Raw genomic sequence first — 18,828 nt, forward strand, 5'->3', positions numbered from 1 at the left:
GATTGCACGAGTCAACTTTGAAACCTGTGTTGTATGCATTTTCACCAGGCAAAAAATAATAATAACAACAGTAAAACAGATGCAGATGCATTTTCAATAGCATGTGATGGCAATGGAGAATTATAATAAAACATTAGGTTTCTTGGCCCTATACCTTTCCCTCCCTCAAAGTAACTATATGCTTAAAAAGGAGTAGAAAATCCGGGGATACTCTGACAGTGAATGAAAGGGGCTAGGCTCTACTTATTCCATGGGTGAACATTAACCGAGTTTTAAGATCTGTCATCATATGGGTCTACATAACATTATATAAGAAAAGCCATAGCATACCAGGCCAAACATTCATCTTTACTACTATCTCATTCCAAAAATAATCCATAGTGGATGCTTAAGAGGGAGAATAAGAACTGGGTAAGTATTCATTGCTATATCTCATGTTAAAATCTCTCGGCTTCCTGCAATTTGCAGCTTAGGGAGTTTCTGCAACAAATATAATCATCTCTATGTTCAATAAGCTTTGATGGATTTTTTTATACTCATTTATCATATTGTTTTCAGAAACAACCTAAACTTTTGGCACCTTCAGTTTGGAGTGGCAAGGATATCCACTGTTTAAGCAGGTGCTATATTTACAGCATAGTTCACACATTCCAGAGTTGGGCATGCAATCCCCACAGTTCCCTAAAAAGCATTTATGGAACAATTTTTTTAGGGCTTTTTGCTTTTTCTTTAAGTTGAGGAGATAGATTTAAATGTAGAAGAAAAGACAAAAGGGAATAAAGTAAAAGATTCTGAAAAAAAAAAGTAAGTAAAGCCTGATTAAGTGCAGTTTAAAGGAAAAAGTGATGGGAGTGGCACAAGCAGGAGAACAGGACTTGTTTACAACTCCAGAGGAGAACAGGAAATTAATACAATACTGATAGTATGCTTTTTGTTGTATGGAGAGTAGAATGCATAATATGTTTTGAAGTCCGTAGATATGACAATTATTACTCTCTGAATTAAGAATAAATGTAATTTTTAGCCAAAAAACAAAGACCTTATTTACAAAATATATAGTATATGTTAAATGGAATCAAGAAAAAAATAGACTCTACAGAGTGATCTGAATGTGATACTTCAGCTCAGTTTCCTTGCAGCCTCTTAGAGCATTTTTTGATTTCTAATGCATAAAATCAGCACCATGTACATGGATAACATCAGTAAACATTTGTTGACTTAATTTTTAAATGGACACAGCACTGAAATATAGTCTTCTTTTCTGCTGGAGAGTTCAAAAAATGAAGTGGTTGGATAACACAGATAGAGAAAGGAGTATGATCAGAAAAAGAATTAAAGCAAATATCAGGATGCTAAAGCCATGATTTCCACATGAGGAACTTTTACTGGTACCTATTGTTCCTGGACACAGCTGCCAACATTGCAGTTTTGTTAGAGTACACTTGGCTGCCTTTGTGCTTTTGTCAAGCCAGCGTATTTCACAGCTATAAATAGGTGGGCACCCCAGTGTCACTCAACATTGTTGCCTTTCTTGCTTCTATATTTTGCATTTCCATTGCAATGTCAAACTTTTTTTCTTTTTCTTTTTCTTTTTTTTTTTTTTTTTTTTTTTTTTGGCAGGTATTCCATGGCTGAGTTTGATCAAGAAAATCCTGGATATCTATCAGGGACTGAGGTGGTCAGGAGGGAAGGAGGAGAAAAAAGGTAGCTTGGTTTTTTCACTGAGCCACATTTGTATGATCATAAAGATGGACTTGCTAGAAGTGTTGAAAACAGATTTGACATCCAGGCACTGGCATCCCTAGGTAGCAAGTAGCTCTAATGATCCATTTTTCAGAATGAAAGTTGTCGTGGTATTGTTGGTATAGGACAACTGGTAAGGTTTTCATGGGTACAGACAGCTCAACTCAGGTAGTTGAAATGAAATCAGGGTCGAAGTGGATTATTGATTTATTAATAACATAGTTAAGAAACAATCAGATATATTCAGAATAAATATAAGTAATACACAATATGAACTGAAATTCTGGATGCTTGCAAAATGTTGACAGACACCTGCAGATTTCTGAAATCCTTCTCTAACTAATCCCCAAATCTTCTAATTGGGCCTCCCCCTCCACCCGCCCCCACTCCGGGGGGCTACGGGGCGTCCCTGGCCGCTGCTGCAGGAGATGTGGGCGCTCAGGCTCCACACGCGCTGCCCGCCCCCGGGCCCCGGCCTCCCTCCTTATCCCCTTCCCCAGTACAGGTTTTCACACTTCTCGTGTCCTGCTTTTCCAGCTGAGCCCTTCTCTCAGAAGTTTCTTGGTATTCCCCCGGTTACTGTTTAATTTGACTTACGTTCAGCTTAAGCAAGTTTCATCATTGTTGGTTTCCTCTTCGTGTCACCAGTTTGGGGGCAAGACCCTCTCCAAACAAGCTATTTGGGGCACTGCATTCATGCTCTCCCAGCGTTTACCCTCAAGTCCCCGTCTCCTCAGCTGCTCTTACCCAGGCTGTGTCACCGGGAGCAGACTGTGTGCTTGGTACCAGCTCAGATAGGCTGATTTAAGAACAGGCTTACTCTTTCCATGGGCCAAGTTCAAAATAAAGTTGCATAAAGCCATGTTTTTGGCATGCTTCCAAGTGTAGACGCATTCAAATATGTGCCTTCAGAAAGGAAATGTTGCCAGGAAAGCTTTGCAGTGTGTACTAGGTCAAGCAAAATCATGACATATATTCATTTACAATCCCCTGGTAGAAATGGTTAAAGCTTAATTTTTTTTTTCAGTCATCTTTGGCAGTGTAGCTTGAATTTCTATTAGACCACTGAACAGATGCAAAGCTTTGGCATGTGCCTGGGCATCAACATGGGACTCAACATTTTGAATATTACACAGTATCTCCCTTGCACAGCATCTGGCTAGCCCAACCATTGCTATTGCTAACTAAAGAATGGAAACAAAAATCATGAGTTTAGACTCTTTCAAACTGATTTCAAGTCAGTGAAACAATGACAGTTTACATCAATTGAAGACTTGCTCCACAATTTGTACTCCATTTTAACTGATCTGTTCTTTTACAAATTGGATAGATTTCAATAGTTACAACTTAGGTGGCATGAGCCTATTTGTGGGTTGAAATCTGAAAAAAATTCTCTTGACCCATGTAAAATGAAATCAGTCATCTAGAAGAATAACAGTTTAGCTATCTAAGGGTGGTAGGGAAAGAAAAACAGCTGCTATACTGGCAAATGAAATAAGGCAGAATTAGGAAAGATTTTGTCCTTATACGTCTGATAAATTTGTATTTGAAAGCACTGAAATGATGGCTAACAAAAAGCAAAAAGGGAACAATTTCATTCTTACTGAGAAACGCCTTGGATGTACACTGAACTGCCATTTCCATACACAAACATAAGCATAAAGGCCTTAAGAACACATTGCAAACATCAGTTCTGAATACCAATTTACACATCCCAGTTCCTGCCACCTCTCTGCACCTAAAATTTAGGAGTTGCACATTCAGTGATCTTAGACATAGAAGGGAAAGGCAGGTGAAGCAGTGCCTGGAGAAGCAACTGGGATTAAGAGTCAAGCTACTTTAAAAATGGGAGAGACTAAAGGAAGGTATATCCATGGGAAAAGATAGAAGGAATTAACAGAGGGAGAGAAGAGAAAATGAGGAACTGGAAGAGATTTTAAGGAATAGACAGGATAGGGTTATGAGGACAAACCAAGAAGGTAGACAGACAAGAAACATTGTTTATCTATGAGTTTTAGGAGAAATACAGAAAGAGAAAAAGAGGCACGACAAGGTGGAAAGAGCTTGAAAGTGACAGTGCTGTAAAAGGAGACACAACATCTCCACATTCTGAATCAGGACAGAGGATGAAAGAAGCAAAATTTCTGTGGGACAGGACAGCAGCAGAGGAAAGCAGCCAGGTCACCCTTATTTTAACAATCACAAGCTTTGATGAACATGTTATGAAGGCATGGTGGATGCAAGACCTTTACAGAGAGTGGGGAGATTATATGGGAGACATAGACACATCTGTAAAAAAAAAAATGCCCCAATCTGTTTAATGCCACTGGTAATGAGGAGGAGGAACATGTTGTATGGGGAACCTGAATAGTTACTGTGCATTTTAAGAAAAGGAACAGGGCCACATTGGAGCTTAAGCATTGCAAAATTTAATAGATCATTCTTAGATTGGCCTTTGCGGATGTAGCTATCATATCCTAATCCCTTTGACTATTGATTCCCTGGGGATCAGATTAGTATCATCATGAAAAGAAATGCTCCTTCATAAGCCTTCACCCTCAGCTGAGACCATTACGAATGGGTACAAACTGTCGAGTGAAACAGAATAAATTAATGCCCTGAGGAATTTTACTGCTTCCATCCCAGTGAACAAAACCAGGCTGTTCTTGAAATAGCACCATTTTTAAATTTGAAGTAATATGTAAGATATTCACTTCTCACAGACAAGGTGAGAACTGTTTGTTTATTTCTCTCTTTTCCCAGATTCCTGCAATATAGGAGCCCATTATATTGACTATAACACATAGAAAATGGGCTTCCTGGCTAGAAAACGTTTACCAGCTCTCAGCATTGCGCAGACAACTATGGCAGGATTGCCTGGAGTGTTGTGTTCAGTGAGACTCCATGTCTTGTGATTTGTGCCCCTCCTTATGTGGTACCTTGGCCTAGGGCACTGGGGCACCTGACTGCTTTTACTGCTGAAAGGACCACTGAATACAGGGGGCGAAAGGGAAAAAGTGCAGCAGCTGCTGTGGGAGGGAAACACGACCCCTCTAAACCTGTGTTCAAACACTTGAATGTGTCTGACAGCCAGATTATGCAAAGGAAAGAAACCAGCTTGGCGGAAGTGAGGATATCACTATAAAGGGACCAGTCTTCCCTTTACTTGCCATGTGGGAAAAGCAGAAAAAAGGTTTCATCAGCTGCTTTAGCAGAGTACATCTGAGTACGATTTGGTCCTCTGTGCATGTGTGTCTGTGTGTAAAAGACAACAGGAAGAAGCACTTAGTTTGATTGCACTCTAGCCATTTGATGATAATGTGGTTGAATGCAACTGTGTCTGATAATTTATGTTTTTAAAAGCCTGATTTGCAATAACAGCTTTAAAAACACTGAACAAGATTAAAAGAAAAAGGTGGGGTTTGAAAAATTAAATCTGTAAATGGAATTTAGAATTGGTAACCTAACATGCAGTGGGATGAAATTACACACAAATTGCTTTATACACTAAAACTGAGTATGAAAACAAAGCCTTTGTTTCCCATTACGCAGTTACCTAATAGTCTCAAAAAAGGATGCCTTTTCACAAAAATAGATGATAGGTTGGATGTTTGCTTGGCAAAGTTTCTGAAGATAATGAAGCTATATTCTCCTTGACTGTCCTGTACCAAAGTCATGGTTCAGACAGTTCGTAGCAGTGGGATAGATAACAGCTTTCTTAGGGACGAGGTCAAGTTAATATATCAGCTCTCATTCTACAACACTAAAAGGAAAAGCTTCTGGAGAAGAGACCTACACACAGAACAAAACCTCACAAAAATGGGGATCAATAACAGAACTTGGATTTCTCGTCATCCACAACCTCAGGAACACATATTCTCCTAGAAACCCTACCATCTCAGCTGTTTCCAGAACTGATTTTCCAGTAAATTTATACACAGCTAAATAATTCTATTATCCTACCTATTATTCTTACAAGTAGGGGCTAGCAGATGGCAATCAATGGGACGATTCTTATCTATGCAAGAGTGCAAATTCTTATGAAAATCTTACCTCAAAAATGGAGTTCCTAGACAAAAACAGGTTGCACAAACACTGATCCTGGGGCTAAAGACTTCTAGCCAGGACTTGTGATTTTAATATGGAAATTCAATGTTCATAACTTTTTTTTTTAATCTTATCTAACTTATGAACCATTTTTAAAGTGAAAAGAATATCTTTCATTCAGCCTCTATTCTGTTATAAAAACCTACAGCATTTAAGCTCTGTTCATAGCATGACCTGTCAGGTTCTAAAAGCTCAGACTATATAAGAACTTATGCTTGCAAATTAGTACAATTTGAATCATTTTCAAATCTTAAAAAACTTTACTGTTTGAATTAGTAAGCTGCCATGCTGAAAAACTTTAAGGTATAAGCTGTCTTCAGTTGCAGAAAAAAGTTTTAATTATAAAGCAAATAATATAAGAATGGAAAATAAAAAGCCAGAAAAGCAAGCAAATAATTTCCCTTCTGATAAATCATACAGTGCTTGTGGATATTGTAATGCACAACTTCTTCCATTAAAAAAGCTGTAAAATCTGAATTTTAAAAGGCCCAGGTAGTTATAGAACACTTACAAATGCCCTATATCTATATTTTGACATTTGTCAAAACATTAATCTTTTAAAGTACATGTTTTGTTTTATTTTAGTTTGTTTTATTTTGAAATAAAAGCACTGGGAAACTTGCAGATGCTTATCACCAGAGTTTGCGGTGGTCATCACCTCATGAACAATTAATTCAGAAAAAAGAGCTGCAAAGAACATTTCCCTTAAATATCTATAATTTTGAAACGTTTTTAAAATGTTTTCCTGAGCTATGGATTCCCTGTGAGCAAAAGATTGTGGGGCGATTGTACCTCACGCTAGAGTTTCTGTCTCAGATGTCACAGATGGGACCTTTTCCTATGCTAAATATGATACAAACTGTCAAAACTCATTACTGTCAAAATTCATTACTAATGCCAAATTTTTTGTCTTGTGCATACTCCTAAAGGTGGATCAATGACAATTTCTCTGAGTCTTCCAGATGTTTCTTTACAACACAGGCACAGATCTCCACGCAGTGACACTGCAGCCTCATAACAGTTCACAGAAGTTTGAGGATAAACTTCATCAAGTTAGGCCCCACAGCTTAACCAAGCTTAAAACAAATAATTTACATACCTAAGCAGTGCTGTAAACTCCTGCGTGTGTCTCCAGTGACACCAGATGTGATTTCAGTAATACAGGATTTTATTTTATGTTAGTGGGTGTGAACCAGGGAAACCTGAGGAGCTCCAAATACTGCAAATGCTTTCTGTTGTAGAAGTGAGGGCACGCGGTTACATGCAGTACAGCATCATGCGGCTGTTTTCCAGCTGAGGAAGGGAGCTCAGCTAGCACTTTTCTGAGTAAAGAGTAACTAGGTCAATACATCGTGTAAAAAGAAATTTAAAAAAGCTATTTTTTCTCGAAAGAAAATATTATTCTTATGGAAGAATAAAAATACAGGATAGAAAAAGAAAGACTCATTTATTTGAACTGGCCTTGGAGAAGATACAGGGCTTTTGTGTGTGACACACAATCCAAAAATATTGCTCTGTAGAGAACTTTCAATATTAAAAGATATTATTCATACATCATAAAAATATTTAATGACATTTCATGAGATGTTCTCTTTTTTCCTCATCTAAGCATATAAGCCGAAATTGTTACTGTTTAAGTAAAAATGAGAGAGAATTGGTTTTAGACTTCTTAAAGCTCCTTGAAAATCCACAACCTTTTGACAAGCTCTGCTGTGTGTTTGATACATTTTAAGGAGAGCATCTTTTCTTACTGCCATCACTGATCAAAGATAGCAATGTAGCAAATATATGATAGCTTTTAAGTCCAGTGCTAGGCTAGACACTATGTGGTAACTCTGGAGCATTTTATTCTGGAGGCAGTTCACTTTCTGAACACTCTAACACAATTTGGGAATAAGTCAGGTTCAGTTTCTTTTCTTTTCACCCGGAGATAGTGAGATTGTACTAAGTACCATTCTCACTGCTGTTGCTACTATTATTCATGTGGCCCACTCTATCTCCTAGTTCATTCTCTTTAGTACTGCAGGAAAAATAAGCTAAAGAAGAGGTTTGAGCAAAGTGGTTTAAATTAAATGAGGTCTGAAGAAGCTGTTATTCATCTTTTATGGAAAAGAGTTCCAAAATTTCAGTCACATTGCTGTAAGTTACACATGTCCTCCCTAAGTTAGGGCCAGGTCCGGAAAGCTCCCTTTACTTTTAGGATAGAGCAAATCACTTCGATGTGGATACAGTTTATACTAGTAAACCTGTGTTTTTCCTGGTATTACTCATTCCTACTGACTATTTCTAAGCAAAAGAAGCCATGGTATCAAACATATATTTACGGTGGCATAATTAGATGTACCGCTGGCCTTGTTGCCATCTTAGCCAGAGACCATCCCTCTTGGCATCTCTGATTAAAACAGCCATCTTATCAGACATCCATAGGCAGATGGCATGCAAGATTTTAGCTGTTAAATTGTTCCTGCAAACATTGTTGGGTTAGGCATTTAATATCAGTTCAAAAGCACTTTTAACTGGCTAGTTTACATCACTTCTTAGCATAGCTAACTCTACCATAGAGTTTCAACAAGCATGACCATGTTTTTAAAAAATAATCACACCCCTTACTAACAATTTAATTTCTATAATCCTTTAAGGGAAATGGTTTCAATTCTCTGCATGAAAATTAACTATGCAGGGGCCCTACGATCTCTCAGGGAAAAGTCTTTTAGGCTGGCTTAGCGTATGGCCCATTCTCTGTTTATATTTTAGAACAAAATTCTCACCCTGTTCTTTGCAAAAGTAGCCTTGCACCTATAAAATGACAAACTATGCTGAGAATCAGTCATGGATTTGTTTTCCAAAGATCACAAATTATCCTCTATACCTCACAGTCCCACAGCTGCTGCAGTCATCCAGCAAGAGCCTTTGAAGTCTCTGAAAGTCATGGCCATTTCGAGAAGACTCAGTTTGCAGCTGTGAAATTTTTTGTGTCTCTGGAAGAACGATGCCTGATTCCAGGCCTGGCTGCATTTGTCACGGTGGGAGCTTCACAGTGGTACGACAACTTCCCCATCACGGGACCGGCCAAACTGAAAGGCGCTGCGTTGCCATCAAACCTGCCTCTAGACAATTTGCCCTAAGGTTCTATCGCTTAAAAATAAGTGGCCACTTTCGTAACCCAGATTAGGATCACAGGTAAAACCCTCTCAGCTTCAAGAGATCAGCTAATATCTCACCTGTCAAGGCAGAGATTTATTTAACAGATCATTAGTCTGGGTAAATAATTAACATTTTTCCAGACAGTCCCCTCAATGGAAGCAGTTTCCTAGCACAGATGACCAGTCCATCCTTAGGCAATCAAGGTTTCGAAAATTTCTTCTTTCTTGCAGGCTTCTTATTGTTGTGCTTCAGATAAACCTTAAGATGTTAGCTTTTTAATTAGAGCCCTTATCATATAGCTGGACAAATACCTCAATTACCCACTTTAATTGCTGCCCTGTTTAATTTTGCTAGATATATGATTAAGCACAAGCTGTTACAATTTAACACACCCAAAAAGATAAATGTGTTATTCCATCTTTATTTCATGTATTAGTGGACTAACGTAACAATTACAATGCCTCCTCATTTCACATATGTGTAATTTCTCTGCAGGCTTCTTCAGACTCGAAGATTCAATGGTTAGACAGAAATTTATGCCAGTAAGAGCAAAGTCTCAGCTACATTATCAATGTACAAACCCTAAAATTATTTTCTAACTTCCCTGTTTACTGGGAAAGATGTTCCATTTCGCAGATGATATTGAGTGACTATGAAAGCAATGCATATAACACAAATACTCTTCCCTGCTATTATGACTCTAGATTTCTTGACACTGTTTCAGCAGATCATGCATTGTGACGATTATTTATTGTTCTGACCAGTGCTGTCTTTTTATTGCCTTCTGTTCCCTAACTATTGATTTGTCATGTCCGCCTCTTGCATCTTTTAACAGGCTTGGGGCTTGTACACAGGAGAATTCCTGTAGAATATTCAAAAGTTACTAAGTGAATTCAGAAGGTATTAGCATCACATCTCTGTGTAAATCTCATGTTTAGTAAGAGTGATTTCATGCTGTTTAGGATAATTGAAGTAGATTAGCCCTAGCAAACTGTCCTGATCCAATATCGGGAGGGTTTCGTTATGATCCCAAGAACGAGATTAAGACGCTAAAACCGGTCAAATATCTTACAACCTTTTAAATTTATTTTCCACAGAGTGGGGAGAAAAGGTGGGGGGAGAAGGCGAAGGGGAGGAAAGAGAGAAAGAGAGAGAGAGAAACGGGAGAGAGAGAAAGAGATATCCAGCGGCGTCCCGTTGGTCCTCTTCACCCTGGGTGTAAATGTTAGCGATGCGCGTGCAGTAATTACAACTCGAGCAGGGTCCGACCCTAGGTTCCCGCTGAAAAGTTTGGAGCCAAATCAAGGCAAATTAAATAAATAAATTGTAATGACACGCGTGCAGTAGTTACAGCTCGAGTTGGGTGCCTCCGAAGAGGGACCCCGAACAAAGAAATCCCTGGGCAATTATAGCTTTTTCAAATTAAGTTTCCCACCCCTCACGCGGTAGTTCAGACCAATAGTAATTTTTGGGTCTGGGGTCTCCTGCTCCCTATTGGGTCTCATCGTTGTTCCCAGGCAGGCTGCTTTTCTCCCTTATCTTTACTGTTGCGGTTTCTGCTGACAAATGTGTTTTGGTTCCTCGGGTTCTGCCCTTCTTTCTCAGGGCCCTGACAAACAGGTGTTGTTCCAGCAATTAGCACTGCCCCAGCAGTGACAATAGGTGTTATCTTCCAAGGTCCTGACGAGGAGGATATAATCCAGACCCCCCCTAATTAACACTGTTTCAGCAGTGAGGGGAGGCTTTGTTTCCCAGGGTCCTGGCGCCCAAGCAGGCCTTATTTCAAAGCCTTGACATCCTCCCTCCCGGAGTGTGAAGCATGGGAATGCAAACTGCTTGTAACTCCCTTATCTTTCCAGTCTGCACCAGCTCTGGGGCCCTTTCTCTCTGAACTAGGGAGTGTGGCCTAAGGCTTCAGCAAATTTAGCTACTCATGCCCAAAGTCTCTGCCCGATTGTGGTCTCATTCAGCGCAGGCTCAGTGTGTCCCGGGTGGTCGCAGGGAGACCATTTCAGGGGTCGCAGCAGCTCAGTCTTGTTTCCGCTGGGAACAGATGGCTTGTTCGGGGTTATGGTTTGCTTGCACCTTATGTACCAAGAAATGTTTAAGGCAAAAGTTCACTCATCTGTCCGCCACACAAACAAGAATTGCTTCCCCAAAGAAATGGGATGTTCACAGGAGAAGGTAGTAGAGAAGAGCTACAGCTGACCAGCTTTGCTCCCTTTGTTGCAGATCCTTTCTCACCGGGTAGACCAGCAATTAGACCAGATACTTTTCTGCTAGATGGTTGCAGAGTGTGGACAACACTGACAGAGTGGCAAAAGAACTGCTTCATAACTGGAACTCCTCATCTCATTTAAAAGTAAAGATGTATTTGCTGTGGATAATTTATAAAGGATAAGGTTTATTGTTGTGTCAATATACAGCCCAGGGCCTACGCTCCTGGACATTATCCTGCAGAACAACTGTATGTTGTTATATACTAAGTAAAGCTACAGTTTACCTTTTCCCTCACTCGATCAGCATGTATACGTGTGTGTGTATCTGTCTAGATAGCAGTCAGACCATTGACCATATTAATGACACTTCATCAAGCTTCATAGTGTGCTGAAAGAGAATGTATCAGCCGCAGGTCATCACTAATACCATCGCAGTGAAAAGTATGTAATCACTTTCAGCTGTCAATAGTGTAATAGCAGAGGGGTTCATCGTGTAGATGATCTATTATATTTTTATGGGTCTGTCTGTGAAATTTTATAGGGCTGAATATAATCCAGGTTACTAAACTACAGGAAGCTGCTCTGAGTAAACAATATCGTGTTGGAAAAGAGTCAAAGACAACATAACAACTTTGATTAGTGAAGACATCAATAGTAAATGGAAATTACTTGACTAATCTTTTCATTTTTAATTAAATATTTCCTGTATTTTGAATGAAATAAAACATATATTATCCTTTTACAACCAGGAAGCTGAATTAAATATCATCATTTTGCACGTAAAAATATTTTTTAACATATGGAAGAATATATAAACAGTGTATAATACTGAAAAGAGTTATCCTACTAAAAATAGTGTATGGGATTTTTGTGCATACACTGTGATGCTTACTCTGTTTGGCACGTATGTGTATACTGTACACATTAATCACTGTACAGCATGTTTCAAGATATGTATTATCCAAATAAAAAACAGTTCTGTAATATACAGATGTGATTTCTTCTAAAACAAATAATTGAAAATGAAGTCTATGGCACAGCAGTTGTCATGCATGATGTCATCTGGAATGGTGTGGGCAAACGTGTTATGTCATAACATTTATCACTCACATTGTAAGGCACCATTCGCACTCATGTTTGAGTGTCATTTATTTAATTTAATGTAAGTTAAATTGGGTACTCCACTTTCAAAACAGCAAAAGAGAGCAATTTTCTTTATATAAATGGGTTATTCCCATTTTCAAACCAAGATGTAGTTAGCCTCTGTTATTTAAAATACAGACTAAGATTACCTTATTATGCTATAGCATAAAAGAAAGCAGGTCTGGCACATCACAGAACTTAACTGAGGATAAGAGTGACAGCTAACAATGACCTTTTCTGTTCTCTTGCTCCATGGTAGAATTGTCTCTAGTAGAGATGCCATAACTGCCATTGCATCGAAGGCAGTTCCAGAAAACTTGGTACCAGGGTAAATAGCAGTGTGTTCCATTTTTCAAACAAAAGAAAAGGGTAGGCACTGCACAGTCAGATTACAGGTTTAATACTCTCTTCTTTCTTTACCTTGCTCAAGGGACCAGTAGCTTTAGTGCATCCTAATCAAAACTATAGATGATTTTCAATTGAGCATAGCCTGGATAAAAGACAGAGAATTGAGGCAACGTGAGAAACAATTGTTTAAGGTATTGCAGACCATTTCTATGACCCAGAAAGCGAGGAGGAAGGGCTTTACTTACCTTGATAAGGTTCTACTGGAATTACAAAGGTTGAGAATTGCTATAAAATGCAGCACATGTACACTTGCATCTGAGGTTTGGACCTGCTAGAAAAACGGCAGCACAGTTAGTACAGTGAGTCCAAATGGGATGCCAAACCTTCAGGAATCTCAGACAAACGTTCATTATCCATGTGTGTATGAATGCTGCAGTACACCCAGGTAGCCCAAGGTCTTAGACATACTGAGTATACACCACACAGGTAGTCCATGCATGCACAGTGAGTCCAGTATGCCCTGCATGGGTTGAATTTACTACATGTAAGTAGTGCCTGAGAATGTCTATCTGCAAAATATCAGAAAGAAGTTAGGGGGCCTAAACAGAGATGACAGTAATAGGCTACCTATTCTTTAAGAGTTACCCTATATTGGAAGACAGTATCTTCACTTAAGGCAGACAGCCTCACGCACATTCCCTGCAGGAAAAGCTGGAAAAAAATGAGGGAAATGATAGGATGGAGGAAGGTAGACAACAGTAAAAGATACATAGATTAGTGTCATTCATTTGTAGAAGTCATTGCTTAGCATACAGTTCATATTCCCTTTATCAGCCACCCAAAGATGACAGCATAGAATTCTGTGGGTTTCATTAAAAAAAAAAAAAGAAAGAAACTGGAAGCTTTTGTTATTTCCAGAACCACTGAATCTGGGTGTCCACAGGACATTTTATACCTTAAAGTGGAGTTAATTAAAACAGTATGTGTTTATGTGTAGGTTCAAGGAATATTTGGTGGTGTTGAAGATAGAGTCATAATTCTCAGGATTCAAGTAATTATGGTAAAGGATGGTTGATTAAATGGCACAGCAAGCATATTCTAAGCTTTTTTAAAATAAATAGTTTAAGTACAATTTGCAATACGCATGCTAGGTCAACTTCTCAGCTGTTACAAAACAGCATGGTCATTTTCAATTCCATTAGCTTGTATTGATTTATACCAACAAAAGACCTGGCACTTTTACACATCCACACAGTTTTTATGAATTCTATGGACTCATGTTTTTTATGCCATCCAAACAGTTAACATATGATGCAGATCTGGCTTTTTGTAGCCATTCTGTGTTATAAGTATCAGTCAACTATGTATTTCAAAGTAAGATTTCTAAATCTAAGCTAACCATCTAAGCTCCCTTTTTAGTCAATGGAGAGAAATAGTATCTTTTTCTTGTGCTGGGCACAGTTCACCTCTCCTAAAGTAGATTCATTTGATCTATGTTAGATGTCTACTTTAAGAAAGATGAATCTTGCCCTAAAACTGCTTTCTCTCTATTGACTTTTACAGGCATTTGGACAGATTAATTCCTCCTCTAGCCTTAAAAGAAGATGGCTCACCTTTTGGAGAGGTCTGTAGCTTTGACTGCAAGAGAAGACTAGGGTAGGGATCAGATGTCTAATTTTTAGACATCTACATTTGGGACAGATGAATCCTAGCCTCAATGTAGACAATTCCAGGAGCTTTGGCAAAATCAAAGGGAGATAATTTTTCATCAATTCATTAAATAATTGTTTCTGTTCACCAGCTTTCATGACTCCAAGAAGTACCAGACCCTTTAATCCTATGGAAAAAGTGCTAAAGCTTTATCTTTGCACAGTGTTGTAAGATGAAAATGCAATCTCCAGAAGTTCAAATATACAGAAACATGTGGAACACCAAATGGATGTTCTGAAGGAGAAACAGTTATTCTTTTTTGCTCCTCTGTCACTACTACTATTAAAACAGATAAAAAGTCTTTGGTCCATGTTCAGACTTATAAATGCCAGAGAGACTGACCCAATCATTTCAGCCACTCTGTGCTAATTGTCTTCTCATTTTTCACACACATCAGAAAAAACAGAGAACAGACTGGTTGGAAAACTAAGCCTAAAAGCATTAATTTATTCCTCTAAACGTTCCCTGTTATAAAAAATAAATAAATAAAATAGAGCTATTGATCTATGAATGACGAATAAAATGATAGCATATGTTTGGATATTTCTAGGAGAAGAATATATATTTGAAAGTAAAAAAAAAATACCACTGACATCAGTGTGATAGAAATCTTTAATATTTTAAAAAACATGCCTCCCACATTCATACTGCAAAAGCAATGCATTAGGGTTACCACTATATCCCATTGCTAGTAATCATCATTAGGAATGCAGTACCGAGTACTTTATGGACAACTTTTGATTCCCACTTTCTGTAAAAAGCTCCAATAATTTTATATTACAGAAATATTATTTTATGTTTACTCTAATTATTTATGGGATTCTCCCTGGTTATTAAATTAGGAGAAAAAGAAAGATTTAAAAGGTTCATGTCCAAACAAAGAATGGGAATTTATAAGTTTACTGCTCGGATTATTACTCCACACTGACATTTGCCTTACCACCTTTACAAACTGAAGTAATTTAGTAGATTGTATTTCATCACTTCTTTAATTAGAATGCTTCACTGAGCAGTCACTTTGCACTTGCTAAGAATTTTCTGCTAAGGAATTGTTCTGTCCACAGCCATCAAGCCATAACTTGAGGACTTAATAACAGAGGTACAAGTAGCCAAAAGCTAGTCATGTGGAGAGAATGAAAACCAGCACCACACAAAAAACACTACAGGCAGATACAAAAGTTAGACATCAGGCACCAAATCAGCATTCCAGTAAGTGGCTATGTTAGGTCTCAGTCCTGCAAAGATCCAGGTATCCTCTTTTCCCAGTGCAGCTTTATTGAGGTGCATATGAGAATTTACTCACCTAACCTCAGGCACTCCTATTTTCTGCATGAAGATATATCTTGTCTATCACATTCCTGAATCCTACATTTCTTGGCTATAAAAATGAAAAATGAGACATGAGAAACAAAAAGCATTAGGAGAATCCCAGTATCATTTCATGTCAATGGTACCTTCCTTCCAAGGACTAGAAATTGCTCTATAAACAGTAATGAATTGCCTCTTATTAGGCCTAGAAGGGAGTTTATTTGTCCCAGGCTCAGAAATAGAAAGACAGGGGCTGTTCAGCATCACACAGTCTATGTGTGGTACCCCTCTGTCTCAGACATGTACCAAAAGTATGATTACTTCCTAGCATCCATGGTAATGCTACAGATAAGAGCTGGGACTTCTGACTCTCTGATCTGGTACTTTATGCATGGAAATAAAACCATGCTTCCTCTCAAAACCAAAGGTTTACATTTTTTCAGTATAAAGATATGCAGCCAAAAACTTCCCTGCAGCTATTTAGATGACAAAACAGTCCAGGGAATTTGGCAGTAAGAAAATAAAAAAATAAAACCCACCAAAACATAGTAATTGTCAAAAGATATCCATCTCTGGTAAACAGTTGCAGCTATGTGATTAGGTTTTGTTTGTTTTTTCACTAGAGATATTAGCAGAGAAGAAACTAAAGTTTTCTGAAGTAGGACGGAGGCTACCTTACCCCAGAATATGCACCGAAAACACCCATCATTCTTGACTAAATATGATTTGCATATTATGGTATAGGAGAGGGGGTTATCTGCCAAGAAAACCTTGAAACAAGGATACAGGTTATACCACAAGAGCAAGTTTTTCAGACACAAGGCTGAAGCTTGCTTTGCTGGCACAGCTCTCATATAACATGTACACTGCACTGCATAGCAGCTTCTGTGACCAGACTAACTGGAAACCCTACTGAAACACCTTGGAGCTTTATCAGTTTGTGTGGCAAGTCCTGTACCTCAAGGGTAGAAATTACATAATTTTCCACTCCCTTGTTTGTCAATATCAGTTTCAGTTAACTTTTTTTCCTGCACATAAACATAAGCATATTATAAAAGATATTTTACCCCACCCGCTTCCAAACAGATCCTTGCCCTTTAGTTGGTCTGTTTTTCTCAGTCCACATTTCTTTGATTATAATGTTCATTTTCCCCTACTTAACACAGTTTGTTTAAAGAAATTGGATATCAAATGAAAGCTCGAATGAAAGAGCCTGGATAAAACATAGGAGTTAGCACTACTTGCCTCATAGTTTTCTATTCATTTCTTCTTTCATTTCTTTGTTCAAGCTGGTATCCAATTTTTGAGCCATTCATGCAATTTATAGTAAATGCTTTTAAGATTTCCTTTACTTATTAAGAATCCAAATTACAAAATGTTCATTTGCAGATAAAAACAGACACTTATGTCTATGTTCACTTTTTTCCCCATGCAATAATCTACAAAATGGTGAGGAAATTTTGATCGACATTTTAACAAAACTTTATGAGATGTCATCTTAAATATAAAACTATTGGTAAATGCAACCAAGTTACAGAAGGTAATAACCTAGAAATAGGAAAAATGTTGCAATAGTTACATATATGTTTTGTTCACCAAATTTGATACAGAAATCATATGTGTATAAAAATACAACAAAGCATTGCTGGAGATTTCTGTGGTAAAATTACTACAAACACTTTTAATATTTCTGGAAGAATTCCAGTGGTGCACTGATAAAAGCTACATAGGGCAAGATCATATAGCTTTTTAAATTAAAACAATGGTGTCATTAACACCAAGTTCGTACAGAGGATGTCTTTACACAGATAATGATAATATCAGGGAAAACCCAGGACCATTATCGTGCTTTTCAGTATATTCTAAAAAATTCAGATGTATTAAGTAAGGCTATACACGTCATGTAGTCAATTCTTAGGGGTATTTCAAGAAAGATTTATCGAACCAGTAGATTGTTTCCTCTCAGATACCACTGAGATGTGTTCATGGAATTCTAAGATGTTTACAGTAAATTAGAAGCTAATTAGTTGAACTGAAATGTCAGCACCTGCTCCTGCATTATTTAAAAGGGAGGGGGGAAAATACATTTAGGGTTTCACAAATGGAGCTAATACTTCAGGGCCTGGATTTCTCCAAGCCTATTTAATCATTTGAAAAGGTTGTCAGAATTATTGGGTAATGAAACTGAATCAGTGCATCTTAGATATTTTTCCTTCCTGCAGCTTTATAGTCATTATTTTATTAAGATCTAGCAAACAAGGCCAACACTATTTATGGTTCCTGCCATAACATTAAAAATGCATATCCCATTCAGATTTTATGAATCTTGAATTGCAGCAGGAAATGAGCAGTTTAGATGATAATTGACTTGTAAGGATTAGAACAGTCCAGGTTTTCCCCTGGGCAAAGAGAAGGTTCATCTGAGGTCTTATAGCTACATGATAATACCTCCAAAACATCACATCTGTCTCAACAAAAATGTGCAAGAAACTCTCTTATTCTGGTAGCTCTATATCAATAACAGTTATTAGTAAAACACATAGAGCAGGCACAGTTAGCCAAATCATAATGGGAAAATGAGGTTGAAACCCAAATCAAATATTAGGTACGCATCGTATTTTATATAAGGCATAACAGAAAAAGCTGCCAATTCTAATAAGCTTGTAATTTAATCAGGCAAGTATAGGGGACAAGCAATTCTGGATGGGAATGTGTATCATCAATGGATCAAAGCAATAAAAATGCTTTGAGAAGGAGTTGGGTTTCATGTGGAGAAGAGAAGGAGAGATTTTCACACTGTGGGAATTAAGAAGCTTTTCATATCAGAGAAGATCCCCTAAAGGAAGGCATCAGGACAACAGGTGTGTGGAACCAAAGAAGGACAGTAAGGGGAGAGGATGTTGTCAAGTAGAAACAGCTGAAATTCATAGAGTACATTGAGAACAAAATTGCAAAAAGAGGTGGAGCTGAAGAGATAGTGAGAGAACTACATGAAAGGATGTGAGGAAAAGGGTGGTAGCATAGAAGGTTAAAATAAGGGCAGTCAATACACCCTCCACCATTTTCCAGTTGATGTTACATTTTTTTAGTATTATACTTTCCTCTC

Source organism: Dromaius novaehollandiae, chromosome 1, assembly GCF_036370855.1.
Source record: "Dromaius novaehollandiae isolate bDroNov1 chromosome 1, bDroNov1.hap1, whole genome shotgun sequence".
NCBI lineage: Eukaryota > Metazoa > Chordata > Aves > Casuariiformes > Dromaiidae > Dromaius > Dromaius novaehollandiae.